This window comes from Cricetulus griseus, chromosome 7, assembly GCF_003668045.3.
Source record: "Cricetulus griseus strain 17A/GY chromosome 7, alternate assembly CriGri-PICRH-1.0, whole genome shotgun sequence".
NCBI lineage: Eukaryota > Metazoa > Chordata > Mammalia > Rodentia > Cricetidae > Cricetulus > Cricetulus griseus.
The window spans coordinates 38,667,326-38,689,508 of record NC_048600.1 but is presented as its reverse complement, the minus strand read 5'-3'; positions in this window follow the sequence as shown (position 1 = coordinate 38,689,508).

The window sequence follows — 22,183 nt, the reverse complement described above, 5'->3', positions numbered from 1 at the left end:
AGTTTCAGGGTGGGAGGAGAGGAGGGGAAGGAGAGGGAACTGGGATTGACATGTAAAACAATCTTGTTTCTAACTCAAATAAAAATGAAAAAATAAAATAAAATAAATGGCAGTGTTCAGCTAGCTTTCTCCTTTTTGTTCAGTCTAGGACCCCAGGCCATGGAATGGTGCTGCCCACATTCAACTGAGTTGTCTTCTGACCTCAATTAGTCCAATTCAGAAACTCCCTTAAGAGAAGCCTAGAGATTTGTCTCTTAGGTGAATCTAGGTCCTGTCAGATTGAAAATTAGCAATAGCCATCACAGCATTCATGGCTGTTCCTAATTCAGTGATTTTTTTCTAGGATATCATAACTGTTTACAAATTTAGCTCATATCTCAATATGTGTCCAATGGTGTTTCCATAGAATCAGTAAGAGCCAGAGACACTATTGTCCCCTTAGGAATATCTTTGCCATGTTGGTCATTGCTGTAGTTCTTTGTAGACACAGCTGGTTTGGAATACTGACTGCTTTCCTCCCTTGGTAGCTTACACAGTTCTTTCTGGCCCTGTGAAAGCTAGACCACAGGAAGGAAGCTTTCAGGTTAGATTCAACTTGAATCTTTCAAGTCCCGTGTCTGAAGTGTTTGATAGCCTCAGTATAGAGATTACTTTCAACCTCTGAAAGGCAACCAAGTACAACAGCAATGACCTATATTGTTTTGGGAGTCAGTTGGACTACAATGACCAATAACAACAAAAAAAATGTTTTTCATACCAAGTAATGGAGTTTTTGTTAAATAGTCTATGGATCCTCTGTGGAGCATTGTCAACCCAAGTGCTATAACTTTGTGTGTGTGTGTGTGTGTGTGTGTGTGTGTGTGTGTGTGTGTGTGTGTGTGTGTTTAGTAAAATTCCTTAAGTCTTTATCAAACTTCATTGATGTTATTTGAGCATCCTTCCTCCCCCTCCTTCTTGTTTGTCTTCTCCCTCCCCAATTTCAGCTCTCCTCCTTGTTTTTCCCATTTTCCCCCTCATAACACCTGTATTCTGTCATTCCCCTTTCTGTCTCCCTCAATGTTCCATTTTGTTTCTGTGATTACTCTTAAGTTGCATACTCACATTTGAAGATATTGAGCTAGGAACTACAGATGATATAGAACATGGGACATGGGCCAGTTACCTTTCTGTGTCTTGGTTATCTTATTCAATATAATCTTCTCTATTTCCATCCATTTACCTGAAAAAATCATTCATTATTTCATTTTCCTTTATAGCTGAGTAGTGCTGCATGTCTACAGTAGCACTCATATTTAGTGGAAATTAGCAACCACTCAATAGGAGAGAAACTATGTACAGAATTAGAAACCTAACCAATTACATGGAACTAGTGAGTTCCTGGATCTTAGAAAATAGCATACTACCACCACTTTACTAAAGCAGTATAATTTCTAACTGCATTCTAGAATTTATTCTTAAATCCCCAAATAAGTATAACTCATTCTTCATCAGAGAAACAGCTTAGAGAGAGTATGGGAAGACTGTAAGAGCCAAAGGACCATGAGGGCTGCTGTGAGATTGCATCTCCTAGAAATAACATGGAAGCTATGCCCATAATAACAGCAATATGGCTACCTAAAGAACACCTGAAAATAATCTCAATAGATATGCTGACTTTGGTAGGGAAAAGCTCACAGGGCCTCACCCCTTGCCAAAGAACTACAGGGGCATAATAACCCCTGAGAGGGGAAGAATTAGCCTCTCCCAGAGATGAGTCCTACAATTGGTTATCTAATACAAAATGGTCAGTCCTGAAATCAAATACACACAAACCATAGTAAATGGATTCAAGAGCTTATATTTATATATTTATTCATTTTTATATTTGTTACAATAATAATCAAAAAGAGACCATCAGCTAGAGAGGAAGGAGAGACATGGAAATAGAGGGAAGACAGTAAGAGTGGGCAAGTGACATATCCTAATTTAAATTTTATAAATGAATAAATAAAAAGCTGAGTCAGTAAACTATAGCCCAAACCCCAAGGCCAGCAAGCCCAAGCTGGCCTTAAACTTGCTGTGCATCCAAGTATATTGAACTTCAGATGTTCTTGATTAAACCTTCTCAGTGCAGGGATTTCAGGTGTGTACCCTACCCTAGTTTATGTGGTGTTGTGTATCAAAGCCAGAGTCTTGTGCATGTTAGCCAAGCATCAACTTGTGGTGGTTTAAATAAAACATGGCAACACAGGCTTATATATTTGACTACTTACTCACAAGGGAGTATAACTATTCAAAAGGATTAGAAGGATTTAGAAGGATTAGGAGATGTGGTCTTGTTGGAGGGAGTGTGTCACTGAGAGTGGGGGCTGTGAGATCTCAAAACTTTATGCCAAGCCAAGTCTCTCTCTCTCTCTCTCTCTCTCTCTCTCTCTCTCTCTCTCTCTCTGTGACTGAAGATAGGGGTGTATCTCTCAACTACTTCTCCAAGACCATGCCTGCCATGCCTGCTCCTATGATCCCTACATTGATGATAATGGACTAAGCCTCTGAAACTGTAAGCAAGACCCCAATTAAATGTTTTCTCTTATAAGAGTTGCTGTGTTCATGGTGTCACTTCACAGCAATAAAAGAGTGACCAGGACACAACTGAAAGACATCTTCAACCTCCTATACTATGATATAACACTCTGTGCATCATCCAGTCTCCGAGAAAACATACTCAAGCATGATAATGCTGTAACGCATGGAATACTTGCAATAGAAAGATAGCCAAGACTTCTATAAGAGTTATGATGGAAGAAGACAGGAAAAGAATTGAAGAAACATGTCTGAGAATAGAAATGGGGAGGTTCTCATGTTTCCAGAATCCTACCCACAAAATTTTTCAGTGTCATGAAAGCTAGAAGCCCCTCTCAAAGAAGCCACCGCTCCTTTCTCTATATATGTATCACTGTTTATTTCTTTAACATCATTATTAAGGAACCTGTATATGGTCTTCCCATTGTACTACATAAAGCAACCACCACCGATGTTTAAATAATGAAAGTAGGAAAAATACTGACATGCCCTATATTCCTACAATATCAAGATAAAGACAGTCTTAAGAAGATAGGATAAGAAAAGAGTCCTTGATTTAGAAACAAGATCTTAGTAAAGATTCCCTCTAGACCCATCACTCAGCTATGTAACCCTGAATGAGTCATTCCACCTCTCTGATATTTTCCATCTGTTTTCTCTCTGCCTGGAATGTTCTGGCTGGGACAATTTCGCTCTTTATAGCTCTCCATGGCTCGCTACTCATCGTCATTCAGGTATCAGCTCAAGTGTCACTTCATAAGAGCAGTCATCCTCACCCTCCCTTCTGTAATCTCCACAGTTCTACTCAAAAAGTGGATTTCATGGCCTCTTGAGAGTTACTTTATTTAACTTGTCTTTGTGTTTTCATTGTCTACCATCCTTCTAGTTGGAATTTGTTCCTCAAAGACATGGACTTTCCTAGTGCATGAACCCTAAAGCCAGAACTTAACAATACATTTGACTTGTGGTGGGAACTCAACAGACATTTGTGGAAGGACTAAGAAGTGATTGTGTGCATTAATGAGTGACCTATATCATACAGTCAAGACTCTCCATTTGACAGTAATTTGATAGCATTAGACAGATATAATTAAAATTGTGATTTGTTCCCCAATCCTCATTGGAGAATTGAATATTCCTATCCAAGCAAAAGATAGTATAAGCCTAAATAAAACAGGAGGCCTTAAAGATGACAATACAAATCTGCTTATCTGGTCCCTTCCAATGCTACAGAAAATTCTCAGAGTATAATTTAAGAGGACACATACTCGTAGACATGTTATCACACATATAGGCAAACATCCCCAAATATTCCCCCAGCTTTAGCCCCTACTGATATTCTAATTTATCCCCATGTTATCTCCAAGCATGGATGAGTGAAGTAAGGGCAGGCGTCTTTCCGTATCTTAAACACAAATGTGTTTGTCCTTCCACATAATCTTATTTGTAGAGTAGAAGGAGATGAACATGAACTTAAGACAAGCTTTGTGTTTCCATGTTTGTTTTAATGTCCCCAACCTCTCTTTTCCTCTGTCTGCAGAGCTTCTCCTTACTCCCTTTCCTGTCACATAGCTCTCTCTTGTCACACTTCAGCTACAAATCCAAGCTTCCAAAAGCCTTTTCTACCCTCAACTCCATACCCAGACAGTGCTTTATTATATACAATTAGTCTGCATTAATCAGCATTCTCCAGAGAAACATACAAAGTAGGATAAATGGGAATTGGCTTACCCAATTAGAGAATTCAGAAGTCCCAAAATGTGTCACATACACAGTACTCAGGCCACATGTGTAGATCTAAGAGAAAGGATTTCTGATGTCCAAGGTCAATGGAAGATCAACGCATCAGCTGGAAAGGAAATAAAATTCACCCTTCCTTCACTTTTCTGTCCACATCCAGCTTCAACCAGTTGCTGAAAGCCATTGCATGAATGAGGGTGATCTTTATTTGGTCAACTGATACAAATGGTAATCACTTCTGGAAACATTCAAGGACACTCCTAGAAATAAAGTTTCATCTTCTCTCTGGGTATCTTACCCAGTCAAGTTTACACATAGAATAAGCCACTGTACCTGTTTGGCATGGTTCAAAATAATGATGAATTTAATAACTTATATTAGATTAAGGCTTTCTCCACTATTGGGAATTTATTTAAATTTGGAATGATCATCAATGCTACTACCCATGATAGCCAAATGTGATTTCCAAAAATTATAGTTAATTTTTAATGCTTTACTATGTTTCTTTCACAGAGAAAATTCAAGAATTCCAAGTGAATATTCTGTACCCTAGCTGCACATATCATAGCCAGGCTCCTGGAAACTTGATGGCTTTCCCTGGGCAGATGAGAACAAAAATCTGTTCATCCAAGATAGGACAGCTACAACAAACTAGAGTGGACCAGCTTAGTAAACAAATGAGTTTGTTGAGTTGGTACTTGCAGGAGCATGCTGACACATACACACACACACACACACACAAAAAAAAAAAAAAAAAAAAAAAAAAAAAAAAAAAAGCTGGCTCACCAAAAAGTTCCACCCCATCATAGGTGACAGACGGCCTTTCAAAAGCTGCATTGTTGGAGTCCTACCTTCCATTTAACCTTCTACCTCTTGGACAGTCTATCACTTCCCGAGATTGTAAGCAGGCTGGGAGCAGAAAGGAGTAATGACTGGAATCAGAAGTGAGTCCGTGATGTATGATGGGGTAGTCATGTTATGCCCTTAAGAAAAGCCTACGCCACTTGGAGGACATGAGAGGAGGTTTGCTCAATACTCACTCTGTTGAAGGTAGTGAGTCTCTTTTCATGGACATCTTGTATTTACCCTGACCTCTTGACAGGAACAAAAATTCTTCCTATATAGAAAAAACTGTTCTTTAAACTCTTGGGTCTTTTAGATGAATTACACAAATTCATCTAATTTTTTTCTAATTAATATTTGTGTCAAAAACTCCTTTCAACTTTGCCTTACCTCAGGCTCCTGATTATCCTAGCAAAAAAGTGATGGAGGGGCCAGGGATGGTTTATTAGGAAACAGTGCTTGCTTCACCAGCATGATGACCTAAGTTTGCATGCCCAGCACCCACATAAAAATGCAGGTGTGGCCATGCATGCATTCATCACTGCAGTGTTGGAGGAGGTGAGACAGGAGCATCACTGGAGCTTGCTGGCTAGAGAGCCTACCATAATAACGGTGGGCTACAGGCTCAGCAACACATCCTGTCTAAGAATAAGGTATAAAAAGGCAAAGCAAGATGCTTGCTGTCCTCCTCTGACCTTTGCACATGTGCACATGGGCACGTACATTTGCACATATGCACAATACATACACAAACAAGAGCAAAGGGAGAACATTCCTATATGATTGTGAGAGAGATGTATTTGTCAAGAGTGGCTGGTAAAAGACCCCTTGCCTTCCAACTCTTGTGTCAGTACTAAGTGCCTGAAGTTATTACCCCATCGCCCAGGTCAGCATTGCAGATACACGGGGTAGTAGGTTAAGCACCCCCTCTTAGCCTTACTCCCCTCATTTGTCATGAGGGAACAGGGGTGCCAACCTTATGAGAATTACAATCCATCCCATTTTCCCAGAGAACTCATTTTGTTCTTCACTAAAAGACAGATGCTCAGAATGTGCACTTGGAAATGGTCCCCAAGTGCTATGCAAGGTCATGTGCTAAGCTGGACCTGATTTTTCTTTGCAAATGCCTTTGACTTGGTGGGACAAAGTGCACCAGCTCACAGCCCAGGAACCCAAGGGGAAGGATATTGGAAAAAAATGATTATCTTAGGGGTGCTAACCCTTAGAAGAAAGAGATTATCACATCAAGGAAACGCCTGTGTCCCTCTTCTCTCCTCTGGCATATGACTCAGCAGCAGTGCAAGCTGCTTCTTCTCCATTAGGACTAGTTCACCCATCACTAACTCTAAAAAGGACATCTTTAACCTCCTGTTTTAGGTAGCAGCATGGCCCTCGCTCACAGAATAAAACTTGCTGCTGTTTTGAAAAGAACCAAATAGTGACTTGCTAACTGGGGTTATGGCCCCTCCAACCCTCTTAGAGAGCCCTGAAAGATCATGTATTTCTGGTCCACGCCCCAGCAACCTTCCAAACATCAGCATCTAGAGGATTTGAGCACCGTTGCCGTCCCGCAGGAAACAGTCTTTTCAGCCTCAAGCATGATTTATTAATTTTGCTGCTTTGGCGGGGTCATTTATCAAAATTCCCTCAACAGTTCAATTAGGAACGGCCTGCCTCCCAAATTGGGGTTGGTTTTCTCATCTTCCCAAGCCAGCTTGTGGTCTGCATCACTGCCTTGACCACCCTTGGTTTGGGGAGTACCGGATGAAATCAATCACACCTCCCACTTATCGACTTCACAATTTTCGCTGCACGAAGACACCACTGAGGAGATGGAGCAGATAAATGTTTGCCCTTTTCTCTGGCACCTGATTGCTGCTCCCGCAGAACTGAAGGATGGAACTTCATCCCTCCACCTACTGATGTCCTAGCAGCTCTGCATCCTAGGTCCACACCCACATGGGGAAATAAGAATGCATGAATCCTTCCTCCTGAAGCCCTCATCATCTCTCACACTGTTACTTCTGAGTGTGCCCCCATCTTTTCTCTTCTAATTCATTCTCCATATGACATCCAGAAGAATAATTGAAAAATACAAATATGATATCACTACTTTCTTATTTAAAACCATCAGTGACTCCATATTGCTCCAATGAAAAAGTCAAGCACATTGTTGTAGTATGCATGTACAAGAATGTGTGTGTATGTGTGTGCTCACATGCATGTGCAGGTGTGCATGAATGAATGTGGAGGCCAGAGGTCAGCCTCAGCTGTCATGAGCCGTCCACTCTGGCTTTTGACCCAGGGATTCTTAGGGACCTTGAACGTATTAAGTTGCCCAGGCTGATTGTGAAGCAAGCCCCACAGGTCTGCCCATCTCTACCTCCTCAAACTGTGATACTACCCACAGGCCAGTCACATAGGGATTCATGGACTTGATGTGGATTCTGAGGATTAAAACCAGGTCTTTGTGCTTGCAAGGCAAGCACTTTTTCAGACTGAGCACTTTCTTCCTGAGGTCAGAAAGCTCAAGCTCTTTAACATGGATGGGGTGAATCCATCTTGGACTCTAAGCACCATAGTATCCCTGATCCTAGAAAGGTACACAGCCAGTAGGTCTGGATCCTCTTCTTGCCTCAGACTCAGCTCCAGTCTGCTTCCTATGTTATTCTGAGCAACATCAAATATTTTCCTTCCTCCCCCTGCCACACTGAGTCTCACTCGCCCACTCTTGCTCTTTCTCTGTGCCTCCATTGTGTTGAGACACATATAAGACAAAACTGGCCGTCTCAGCCACAGCTACACACACAGTTCAGCAACTGAGTACATCTTTAATGTTGTAGACCTCAAAACCAACTACCCTTCGATAGTCTTCACATGTGGTAAACCAAAGCTGAGGGCTGAGAAAACAGCTTGGTATGTAGAGTGCTGGCCATGTGAGCATGGGAGCCTGTGTTCAATCCCCAGAACCCACATAAAAATCTAGCTACAGTGACACCAGCTTGAAATCCAGGGGCTGGGGAAGTGGAGGAGGGAGGGTTAGGAATTCAAAGTCATCTTCAGCTGTATAGTGAGATCAAGGCTGATTAGAGCTCGCCAAGACCCTGTCTCAAAACAAAACAAAAATAAAATGAAACAAACAACAACAAAAAAAAAAACAGGCCTTCTGTGTTGTGGTTAACAGATTTAAAAGTCTTAGTCTGAAAGTATTTCTCAGCTAATTTCATTCTGACTCTTTGAACCTGTTAGGCAATTGGACTTCTTTAACTTGTGAGTAACTCAGCTGGAATCACCATATAAGAATTCTAGTTCTGTCAATTCTGGTTAATTTCCCTTCTCTATTTAGGCCAAATTCTAAAACTCAGCTTCACCCTTCATCTTGATGACACTACTAAGAAGAGACTAAGTCTCTAAGGAGGCATCATGCAAGCTGATCATTCTTATATTACAAGTCGTGCATTTAATATTTAAATCTTGGTGTTCTGTCCTTAGAATATGGCAGTGTCTCTCTGCCTGTCTCTGAAGCCCGGAATTGTGCAAAGTAGGTCTTCAGCAAAGCTTTGGCCTCTAATAATCACGCAAAGGAATGAATGGATAAACCTATGTCCCACCATTCCAGCTTGCCTCTGACATATTCTTAGCTGAGTTTACTCCATTTTGATCCTGACAGCCAAGATCCCCACAACTTATTCATTACACAGCAAGTGACAGGCTTGTGCAAGTGACAGCGACCTGTTTGTTGGCAGTGCCACTGCACTTTGATGGACTTCCAGAGTAATTCAACATTATTATGTGTCAGATATAATTTATGGTTTAATACAATGCCAGCTTTATAACTGTATTATTGCCATATATTTACATTTGGAAAAAAATAAATCATAGTGAAATTTTCCACTTTGAAAGACTTCATGTGAGATTAAGTGCTGAGCCAAGCAAGGTTGTTTGCTCAAGCTGTAGCAGAGGACAGCACCAGGCAGTGAAAACAGGGCTAATTGGTTAATTGCTTTCCTATTTTATCAATGCCCCCATACTCTCTCTCCCTTCCACACATCCCATGAAAATTATTTACCACTTTCATCTTACATTTCTTGAATATGCACTGTGTATTTAAGAAATTCTGCCCTTGTGAATTTAAGAAACTTGGGAAGCATATGACATCACCAACAGCCTCCAGCCCTCCAGACATCTCTTGGATATGGTGAGGCACAATGTTATGTCATGCACAATGTCACACTGCCACAATGCAATTATCTGGGGTCTGTTTCCTCATATTAGGAATATCTTACATAATAGTAAACACAGATCACTATCATCCGCACAGGCAGCATCCTTCTTACCTACAGACTATATCATAATTAGCCCCCTTTCATCATGGACACATTGTGTGTGTGTGTGTGTGTGTGTGTGTGTGTGTGTGTGTGTGTGTGTGTGTGCATGTGCGCGCGCACGCGCGCATATGGATGGCAGTTGGTGTCGAATGCCTTCTTTAATTTTGATTCAACTTTTTTTTGAAACAGGCTCTCTCACTGAACCTAGAACTCACTGATTCATCTTGGTTGGATAGCCAGCAAGCCCAAAGATCCTCCTGTCTCTGTCTTCTCTGAGCTGGGACTACAGGGACAAGTAACTGCATCTGGCTTTTATGGATCCAAACTCACTTTGTCACATGAGCCATATTCCAGGTCCTGAAGAAAATCTTTAGGCAACCATTTGCAGTTCTACAATTTTGATTCAATTGAGGACAATTCCAAAGAGGATTTCCTGATCAAGGGGTAAAAAATTTTAAATCATAATGCAGCCTTCCCCAGCTTTAACTGACATGAAATCTTGAATTCAACCACTAATGTCCCCTCATGTGTCACCACCTCTATAAAGTCCTTCTAGACTTACCAGAACTGTGCCTCATCTACTTGTTTTTCACATAAGCACCATGTACCCCAATATAATAATTTGCACATGTCTCTATGGTACTGGACTAAAAACATCTACAGGGAGCAACATGTTCTCAACATCTGATACATAGCAGGTATTGCATATATATGCACTAGTTCTAAATATTCAGGAAGTTACTGGGAAAAGTACAAAAACTTGTGATTGAAGCAAGAAATAACATCTTCAATTTACTGTCTCATCAGCTAAATGAAAAGCCTGTATGAAGGAAGTCACTAGAGGTGGAAAGTGCACTCATACACATATGTGTGTATGGGTGTGTGTCCTCTGGGGATGAAACAACCACTCCCCAAAGAGGAGGACAAGTTCTCATGGTAACCCTAGACTAAAGTGTTCCTTGGAAGGGATAAAATTTCACAGGGCTGCCTCCAGTAGAGAAGAGACTGGGGACCCCTCCAAGACTTGCAGGTTTTAAGCATAAACCAGGGAGAATGCACACCTGGACTTCAGATGGAATACAATATTGGATTTTGACACCCTTTTCTCCTCCTGAATCCCTTCCCCATATCCAATCTATCACCAAGAGCTACTTGTTTGATCCTAAATTGCCCAAATCCAGCCACTTCTCTTCTACTCCATGATTACCTTTCCAGTTGAAATTGCCCTCAGCTTTCTCCTGATTGTCTGCATAGGCTCTTATTGGATCTGCCTTCTTCTTCTCCACACAGTAATGTCTCATAAAAGAAAGAGAAAAGAATAGAGGAAGGAAGGAGAGGAAAGAAGTGAGGAAAAAAGAAAACAGATTGAATGGGGAGATGGAGTAGAGGAGAGAATCAAAGAGAGGTGGGGAAAGGGAGTAAGAGGGAAAGGGAGAGAGAGGGCTTGATAAGAAAGGAGAAGGAAAGAAAGGAAAGGAGATGGGAGGAGAGGGCCAGAGACAGGAAAGAAGGGGGTGGGAAGAGGAAGTTAAATGGCAACTTGTGAGGTTAGAACTGAGAGATGGTTCACTGGGTAATAGGACTTGCTAAGCAAGCAAACAGGACTGAGTTCAGATTTTCAGCATCCACATAAAAGTTGGCATGGGCCAATTTTTAATCCCAGCAATGGGGAAGCAAAAGCAAGTGGATTTCTGCCAGTTTAAGGCCAGCCTGGTCTACATAATGAGTTCTAGGACAATCAGGTTGATAAAGAGAGACCCTGGCTCAAAAACCATTAATAATAATAATAATAATAATAATAATAATAATAATAATAATAAAGCAAAACCATTGCACTTGACCTATATATAGTATTGAAGGGTGAAAGGGAACAACAGGACATGGAAAATTTACTAGCAAACCAGTCTACTAGAAATGGTTTCTGGCTCAGTAGGAAGTGGAAAGCAATTTAGAAAAATACCCAACATCCTCCACTGGCCTGCACATTCATGGGACTGTGTATATGCAATACACACACACATACACACACACACACACACACACACACACACACACACACACACCACCTGTGGGTTTAAGTAGCTCCCCTTCAAAATGCTTAGAACCAGAAGTGTTTTGAACTTCAAATATTTTGAAATAATTGCATAATTAGTTATTTTTGTTGGTAAAATCCAACTCTGGTCACAAAACTTACTGGTTGAACACTTTATCTATGTAGTCTGCAGATGACACTACACAGCATGGGTACCACTCCAGTATTCTGATTGTGACCCATCAAGTGAGATCAGGAATTTTCCACATGCTGCATCATGTTGCTGTTTAGTTTGAGTCATTTAAGACTCTACACTTTTAGATGTGGGATATGAAGGTCTGTAAAAGGTATATGAAGACATCTTTCATCACTATCCAAAATCCTCTATGCTATTATTTAAGCATGCTTTATTACAATCACAAACCAAATGGAATTCAATAACATCACTTTATTTGGGGCTATGTAAAAATATAATCTACCGTTGAAAAAATTTAGAGTTTGATCATTTTAGTGGTGCATTTTCTTCAATGTCACAAATAAAATTTTACTTAGAATGCTGGAATTTGAGAGATGGGAATGACTTAGAAAGCTACCTAAGATACCATGATAACCCTTTTGAAATGAGAAAAATCAGATCAGAGAGTAAGAGAAAATGGACTAAAGACATACCACATCAGTACAACAGAGACCCTAAATTCAGTGTCCCTGAAAATCCACCACCATACCCTCTCCCCTTAGTCTTTCTCTTTTACAGACATGTAATTGCCACCACTAAGTGGATGTAGTGGAAGTCTCATTTCGTGATGAAAAGGGACAGGAAGGGTTTCATTGGTGTTGTACAATTTATGATTCATTACTCGAAGATCAGTGGATATAATTAGTGACCCAAATTCAAGTAGATAAAACGGTTTGGCCCTTGTTTAAAATCTTGTCTTAAAAATTGAGGAATCTCCCTTCCTCTCAACACAGTGCCTCCGAGGGTCATATTTAATGATCATGTATCCCGGTGTGCAGTGACCCCAGGAGAACATGAGAGGACCTTGTAAAATTGCACTCTGACTAATTTGCCTATTCGCTGGCATTTCCTTACCCACCTTGCATGTGATTTCATGAACACTTAATAATGAGTCTCATATTTATACAGTACTTCCTTACACAAGATGCTTTTGAGACATAACCCATGTCTGGAACACAATCAATAATTTTGTGTTAAAATTATTTTAATGAGACTATTTGATAGACATCTCATTTCTCAGCATCACTGGGTGGTAAAGTCAAGGCATTTCACATAGCATCACAGATTGGAGAGTTGGATTCTGCAACCTCAATTTAGATTTTAATTCTAACTTCTTGTCTTTTCTCTATCTATCTCGGTTATAAGGTTGAGTTCAGACTATTCAATTTTAGGGGGAAAAAAGATGTGAAACAGTTCTTTCTCCAAAGAAAGAGATATAACCCCTTCTTCAAAATAGAAAGTAATTTCCAGGGTCAAGCCTCCTTTAAGGGAAAGGCCTAGCATGATGTCTCCCTCAAGACAATCTATAAGCAAGATGGAAAACAAATTTCTGAGAGGAGAGGAGAAGACCTCAGGGGCAGTTGTGGGTTCATAACAGTTTAAAACAGGGAGAGAACTGGAGGTCTGGCTATAGTGACAGGGAACTCCCAGGTTCCCTGGAGTTGACTGAGCCAAAGCTGCAATGAGTAAACCATCAGAATTGGACCAGAGTGTGAGAGGTACTTTCTGTAGTATACCACCCCTCCTTCCCAGAAGACCAACCTAATCAAGGCTTTCAGTCTTGGTTCTATTGACATGTAGGTCCTAAAAGTCTATGCTGTGGGTCTCTGTGCTGTGCATTGTACGGTGATTAGCAGCATTTCTGGGCTCTACACACTAAATGCCAATAGACCTACCACCACTCCAGTTTTTGCTTGTTTATTTTGGTTTGTGCTCGGTTTAACATAAAGGACAGAGGCATTTATTCATCTTTCAATCCCATGTTACAACCCCTCACTGAGAGGAAGTCAACACACAAACTCATCCATAATGCAGCTTACTTTTCTTCTGCTCAGCTTGATTCTCTCGTTCTTTTACAATTCGGGATCCTCTGCCTAAGGAATGGTGCTGCCCACACTCAGGGTGGGTCTTACCTCATTAATCAATAATCTAGACAACTCCTACATTTTACTGTTATCAACAATCTCCTAAGTCAACTAGTGCTGCCAAGAAGCACCCAAGCAACGTGGCAATCCACTGGGACATGAGCAACCTAGTAAAGCCATGTCATCTGTATAGGGTAACTCTTCCTCCTACAGCAGCTGTCAACTGTCAATAGCTCTTCAGCTAGGGATGGTACACCAGGGGCCCCTGCATGATGTATGCTGGAAGTTTTACTGACTTGATCTTGTGCAAGTCTAATTCGGGTGGCCACAGCCATTGTAAATTGGAATATGTAACAGCCATGTCATGCCAGAAGTCAACAGTCATAGCTCCCCTTCTCATCGTTCCTTCTCCTCTTCTGCAAATTTCCCTGAACCTTGGATAGTGGGAGGTTGCAGAAACTAAGTTGTGAGGAAGACAGAGTGAGAAACACTAGGGCGAGTTGGAAGTAGTAGTGAAAGGATGTGATCAATATACATTGTATAAAACGCAGGAAAGATTAGCAGCAATTTTTTAAAAAAATGTATTTTAAATGTAAAAGATGAATAACTAAGAAAGACAGATGGTACCTCATAGACATGTCCACAGGCCAACCTGATCCAGGCAGCTCTTTAATTGAGACACTTCCCATGTTATTCTATTGTAGCAAATCCACAGATAAAGCTAACAAGCATTGCTGGGTTCGAATTTTTATCTCAGACTGGCCTGGTCCTTGCAGTTCATCCTCTCATCTCTACTTTGGAGCATGTTTCACCACATTCAACCCCAGTTTTGACTCTGGACATTGTCTTGTGTTTCTTGAGCCAAGCACACTCAGCCTCACTCTAGATAAGTATCCACCAAAGCTCACATGTTAGAAAACTTGGTCCAACTCATGCCACTGCTGGGAGATGATAGAATGTGAAGGAGTTGTGGCCTGGTTAGAGGAAGTTCATTCATTAGAGGCATGCTAGGAAAGGGATATTGAGTGTCCGGCCACCAGGAGGTTCCCAGGCTTCCTCCCCTCACACTAACTGTCATGACATCTTGATCATCTGCCCTACCACAGTCCCAAAGAAAGAGGGCCAGGCAACCATGGACTAAAAGCTCTAAAATCCTGAGGCAACAGAAATTTTTTCTCTGGTTAAGTTGATTGCTCCAGGTATCATTATATCAATATGAAGCTAACTAAGATGAAGACTACAAACAATGAGGCCCATTTCAGAAGCCAATACAGGCGAATCAGTGGGAACACAGCACTGACTACTAACATAGTGTCCACAAGTACATCCTCACCACTCTAGTGTAGGTAACCACAGGCAGGATTTAGCCCCATGCAAATACACTGCAGAACATAACACAGCAACAACCCAAGTCCTTGAGTAAACAGGTACATAAACTAAACCCTCTTGGGCTCCCATTTGCAGCAGCAATTGTAGACAGTGTCCCAATTACCAGATGAGTAAACAAGAAAGGAAAGAAGTCTGGGACTGGATTCAGTCTCTATGTACTTAACCTCACAGCTCTAGCTTGAATATTTCTGACTGTGTTATGTGAAATTGCTGCTGTGTGCTTCGTCTGGCTGTCCTTAACTAGAGGATAGAACTTACAGTCCATCCTCTACCCTCTGCACACCCTGAGATGGAAAATATGGCAGCTACCCAGCACACAGTGAGGTGTGCAAATAGAAGGATTCCGTGTTTTCACATGCCTGGTCATCTTAATTGGGTCCAGGTTGGTTTGCAGGAATATGGTGTTTATGGCAGTCCTTATTTTGTTTCTGTTTATGGGATGCCAGTCTAGAGTGTTTCTGATACCGGTCCTTGGGAAAATGAAGTTCTTCATAAGGGCTTGTTCCCTCAAAGGAACTCTCTTAACAATGAGACTCCAAGTCCTTGCCTGGACAAGATGTTGGACACATATCAAATCTTCATTTACATCAAGGGAATGTGGTGAATGATGAGAATTCCTATCTAATAATGCCCTCTGGAGTCTTGTCCAACTGAGAGCATTTGGACCAGGATGTCCAGGAAGAATAAGCTACACAGTATGATGGCCCTAGAGCTGTTTGGATTCTGAGTCTTCTAGTAACAAGTGGCATTCCAGGACAAGCAACTATTCAAACCTCAGTTTCTTATGTGAAAGTTGTAGTCATCCCAGCACTGAGCACACAGCAAGGGCTGGCCTACCAGCTTCATTTTGTACTAGAGGAGATGTCACTGTCAAACCCTGGGCCTTCTGGCACCATCTGAAAGGAGAAGCACATATGGTTGCCAGTCATGACTCACAGCATGAAGTGAAGAAAGTGCTGGAAAGAATGGCTAACCAGGCAGGATCTTTATGGGGAAGTGTCTCAGCAAGAATAGCACTTCTCCTTGACCCACAGCCATGGTGAAACCCAGTTCCTGTCCTTCCTTGCCCCTATTGTCTCCAGTGCTCTCACTTTAAAACCAAGGAGAGAACCCAAGGTGAGGAATGACATGGAGATATGAATGCCAGAAGGTTGAGACCATATGAGGTACATTTTATGGCTACCTACCACTATAGCAGGGAGTGGGGAAAAGCTTCTGATGCTCCGCCAATCCATTTGGGCCACCTGGACAGAGAAGACCACTAATCCTTTTGTACCCTACCATTTTAATTATTTATTTGTTCTGTGCCCCAAGAAGTCTATTTCCCCGGGGCTTTGAGGTAGTGTGGGTTGGGAGTGTATAGAGCAGTCACTGAGTTTTGGATGATGAACAAGGGACAGGTAAACATGGGTTATTCCTCTAATGCTCAGGTATTCCACATTGCTCAGTCTGTGCACACATAGCTGCAAAGATGGAGTCAAGATCTTGAAATTTTAAATTTTATAGAAAACCTACATATGACTCCACTTTCCTCTTCCCCTAGAAGCAAAGGAAAAGAAGATCTTTGACTTGTCAAAACCGTTGATTATTTTTAGACAAAGTCTCATTTTTGGAAAAGTTCCAAAATTTATGATCTTAGAAAGCAGCCCAAATGAGGTCAAAATTTTGGAGAAATAAATGATAAGATATCCAAGAGACTCATTCAAGGTGGAAATAGAGACACACAGACAGGTAAGGTAAGCCAAATGACAAGATGATATGCTTTCCAGAAATTAAGGGCAGACACTGCTTGGAGAGAATTCTACCCCTGGTGAAGAGAGGGTTTGATATCCAGACCCCGCTGTCAGACCATTCAATGGATTCCTCCATACCTTTATTGAAATGCTCATAAAGTAAAGGTTAGTCTCATCCTTAGGATATCTTCCACCTTTTCTAAACCATGCTATTAAGCTGTATTAGCTCCTTGGGGTGAGGCCACCATAACAGGAAGGATGTGTGCTAATGTGACTCGCCTGGAGGTAAGCTCATTTAAAATCTGGATTACTGTGGAGAAAGTTCCCCAGGCTAAGATAAGGTTAACGAATCTAAATCTCAGCAATGAACTCACCACCAAGCTTCAGAAATAATTAGCTCCAGGAAGCACATCATTTGTTCACTCAACACATTAGCTCTAGCCCCTCCTCATCTCAGTAATTTGGTTGCTTGGGGACTGATGACAGAGTGAGGAATTTGCATGAACTTCCTCAGCTCTGTACAGTTGAAAGTTGGGGTCTATACACACCCTGAAGTTTTTGTACAAGTGTATTTCCCAAGACAAAAGGTAGAAATTTATCTTTAGACTTATGAACAATGCTCTTATTGGCCCAGCATCACTTCTTCCTCTTGCTCGCAGTGTCCAACTCTTCTTTTAGAACCATACTTTATACATTTGGCATTGCCTCTTGTGAGGCTATTAATTATTGTCTCCTTTATCCAGACAGAGTTTGGATCTTTGTTAATGGTTTGAGTCTTACATGTCCCCAAAAGCTCGTGTTTTGAAAGTTTGGTCTCCAAAGCCTCTGTGTTCAAAGGTGAGAATTTTTTAGAGGTGATTAGATCAGTGGGACTCTGGCCTCATAAATCCATTTAGAATTAGTAGTTTAATGAGCTCTAGAGCAATGGCTTTGTGATAAAAGTAAGTTGGTAGGGCCAGGAAGACAACTTAGCAGGTAAAGTGCTTGGTGAGCAAACGTAAGAATTTGAATTTGATCCCCATGTAAAAACTGGCTACAGTGGCAATTAGCCTAATTTGTAGGATTGAGATAAGTGAGAGACCCAGTTTTAAAGCAAAAGTAGATGGCCCAGAGCAACAACACCTGGGATTGTCTTTAGACCTTGAAACAACACATACATGTTCACAGATGTACACCTACACGTGCACTCACGTACAAAAAGTAAGGTTGCACTTTGCTTGCTGGCCAGTGTGAGATGAGAAGCTTCATTCACTATGAGCTTCTGCTATGATATATTGCTTTAGGGGTTCAGGGAGTGGAATGTGGCTGTTTCAAAGAAAATGGCCACCCAAAGAGTGGCACTATCCGGAGGTGTGGCCATGTTAGAGTAGGCCTTGTTGGAGGAAGTGTGTCACTGTGGATGTGGGCTTTGAAGTCTCATATATGCTCAAGCCATGCCCAGTGAGATAGATGACTTCCTGTTGCCTTCTGATCAAGATGTAGCCACCACCATGTCTGCCTGCATACTGCCATATTGATAAAATCAGGAAAATAATGGACCAAACTTCTAAACTGCAAGCTTCCATCTCAATTATTTTATTTTCCTTTGTAAAAGTTGCCATGGTCACGGTGTCTCTTCACAGCAACAGAAACCCTAACTAAGACAGTAACTAACTTCTTGCTTCAATATCAAGAGAAAATAAGATCCAGGAAACAAAATCCACTTGCTCTGTGCCATAAAACTTGTTGGTGGCCACAACACAGACTTCTAAGTCCCAGTTAATTTCTACTCCTGTCTCTAGCATCCTGACAACATGGTCTTTCTTGTTAATCTTGTAGACATTTACACAAGACTAATGGTAGTAGTCCAATCTTTTCATCTCTTGTTATCTGCTGGTTATTGCTATATAGCACATTTCCTTAAAACATAGAACTGAAGTCAAGAAACATTGATTATCTCATGTTCTCCATGGGTTAGACTCCAGCTGTACCTTGTTACCTGACCTCATCCTGTGGTTTCTCAAGCAATTTCCTGTCAACTATTACATATCACTATAATCATATGAAGGTTTGAATAAGGCCAGAATCTATGTTCAAGTTCATTCATACCACCATTGGCCAGAGATTCTAATTCCTTGCCATAGGAGGATGCTCAAAATATAGAAGCCAGTTTCTCCTTGACTGAAAGATCCAACGTCAGACCCTGCGGCCAAGATGGAAGTATCTGAGTCTTTTATAACTTTACATTGAAAGCCACAGTCACTTCATTGGTCACATTTATCAAGTCTAGTGTAACATGGAAGGAGACTCTTCAAGGGTATAAATACCGAGAGGTGCCATCTCCGGAGACCATATCAGCAGCCAGCTCTGCATTTCTTTTTATTGCCTAAATGGCCACATTGCAGAGTCTGAAATGAAGGTTTGCCAGTGGAGAGGTAGATGACTTTGTCCCAGCCCTTGTAGTTAATAGAAACAGGAGAGTGTGACTGCAGCATTCCTGCCAAATACCAACTGAAAATGACATTTGAAAACTGAAATTATTACTCCTTTCAGCAGGAAGGTCTGTTCTGCTTAATGATCTACATATCAGTGCATTCCAAGTGCAAGTAGCAAATGCCTAAGAATATGCAGACACTCAGAAAGCATTATAGTCATATCCTCTTCAAAATGTATCAGCAAAACGATCATGGCTCGAATTGGCTGTAAGCAAAGCTTCAGAAGGTCCAAGTGGCCTTGAAATGTAGAGTCACGTAGACGTAGAAGGATTGTGTTTCCAAAAGAATCTACCCCTTATGATTACCAAGCTCCAGGCAGTCTGGCCTTCAATGTGACTCTCTAGGCCCCTGGAACATTGAACTCCAGCTCTCTCTCTCTCTCTCTCTCTCTCTCTCTCTCTCTCTCTCTCTCTCTCTCTGTCCCTCCCTCTCTCTCTCTCTCTCTCTCTCTCTCTCTCTCTCTCTCTGTGTGTGTGTGTGTGTGTGTGTGTGTGTGTGTGTGTGTGTGTGCGCGCGAGAGAGAGAGAGAGAGAGAGCATGCATGCACGAGCACATACATGGGTGTTCACACATGTGTGTACGCAAGCATTGGTACATCCATACATTTGGAAGAAAGAGGCTGCCATTAGGTTTCTTTCTCAGTCACTTTGCAGCTGATCTTTAAGAGAGTCTCACATTGAGCTATTAGCTTACTAATTAGGATACATGTATACCCAAGGAACTACTTGAGTCCACTTCCACAGCACTGGTATTAATGGAATGAACACATAGCCACAATCAGTGCTAAGGATCCAAACTCAGGTCCTCATGATTGCAAGGCATTTATTTTAATGATGAGCCATCTCCCCAACCCCTTGAGCCCTATTAAGAAGCTATCACTATCAAGAGGGGTTCACTGTGAGTGGGTAGCTTTGGCCCCTGTGTGGTGACCTCAGGCATGAACATTTAATCAAGTACCTGACATTGTGGGTGAGGATGGAACAAAGGAAATGCAGGCTGAGAGTCTGTGTTGTGGCAAAGTTGATAAAATACTGTTGGAACTATCTGTTCAGTCTTTCTTGATTTATTGTTGCCCACCATCTATTCCCCAAACTGTAGGGAGATAAATTTTCTGAATCCTAAATCTCCTTGTGTTGCTCTCTGCTGCTTTAAAACACTGTGGACACTTCCCATTGCTTCTGGGGAAAGAAATAAAATACTTAGAAATACCAAAAGGGACCTGATGCCTGCCTCACTCTCCTTCTCTGAATGACAGCAAGCTCTTGATTTACCAAGTTCCTCTCACTCAGGATGGGCCCCTTGCTGCTCCTTCTGCTTGATGGCCCTCCCTTTCCCACCCCACCTCTTCACCATCTCCATGGTACACATCAATCATACCTTGCCTTTATCCTTCAGAGAACCTATAATAAAAGTAATTATACATATAACTGCATGCAAAGTTGGTTGTCTGATTCTTCCTAATAAACCAGAGGATATATCAATACAAGAATTCCAATACTCTGTGTCCTGTACCACATGCAGTGTTTGGCATGTAGAGATGCTTGTAATTATTTACTGAATGGATACATTTATAATAATGGTCTATGTTGGGCATTGTACACTACAGCCTGTGAAAATGAATTAAATCCAGTCTACAGTTTGTTTCAGTCATTAAAGTTATATTAGACATGGCCACACCCAATTGTGTTCACCTGGTGCCCATTCTGCTTTGCTACAGTAGCAGAGCTGAGCAACTACTATGAGACCTTCTACACTTCAAAGACTACAATATTTGCTACCAGGCCCTTTGAGGAAAGTTTGCTGACTCCTAGACTAGATCTCCCAGTATCTCAAGAAATACTCTAAGCATCATGAAAACAGGAAGTTCCTATGAAATTATTTTGTAGTTACATCTGCCAAATTGAAACATTTCCCTTGGAGAGGGGAAGAAAATTCCTAAGGCTCAGGAAGTAAACAGAAAGTACAGGTCTTAGAAAGCTAAATCTCAAGATTCACAAGCAGTTACCTTGAGGTTCTGTAGGCAGTGACAATCACTGGGGACAAGAGTCTTTAGTGGCCTAACCTGTCCAAGGAGCTCTAGAAATGCAGTTTTGTGAGTCACACCCATGATAGTGTGGGCTTATCTTGATACAGCTGCCTTTAAGTCACCCAAGTTCCCGTAAGCTAGCCCAACAAACTAATCTGTCTACAAAATCTATGTAATCTATGCTGTGACCTTTTTGTTGTTGCTGCTTTAATGTTCTATCTGACCATGAAAAGCCATATAACAGAACCATAGCTATGATTCCTCCTCTTCTTCAATGCATCTTGTGACTGATGTGGAAGAAGGCTGGGCTTTAAAAACTGGGAAGACTGTGGGAATCAAAAGGGGATTTCTGAGGAGATCTGGGGAGGCACTGTGGAGTAAGCTACACACACTGATCATGAGCCACTGATAAGGAATAAGGGACTGAGAGCAGGTAGGTGATAGCCAGAAGCAACCATGTCCTTAGGCAAAGTCAGAGGCTAACCTCTACCTTATCTCGGGAGTTGCAAACAGACAAGGCCTTGGCTCCTTGTCATTCGTGGTCTTAATCAGCCATAATGGATCGGCTGCCTTCCAGGGCTAGGTGGACCCATGGAGCACTTGATTGATTGTTGGTGTCATCTCAGGATTTCTCAGCAACATCAGCCCATTTGTTTTGCACTAAATGGACAAGTGCTCATTGACATCCAGGAATGAATTCATTGATGTGCAGAGCAAAGTGCCAACCCAATGGGGGCAAAGTGGACCAGGAGGCCACTGGGTTTGAGAGCTCAGCTAAGCATCATGGTCTAGAGAAAAAGCTCTGAATCTTCAGCTGGGGCTAGAAACCTGGCTGAGTCTTTGCCACACTGTGGAAAGCAGAGTATGTGAGGTAGCACGTTAGTACTGGGGTTTGGGGCTAGACTCTGAACCCAGAGATAGAGGCCTCCAAAATTAAGTTCTAAAAACTACCATCCCTG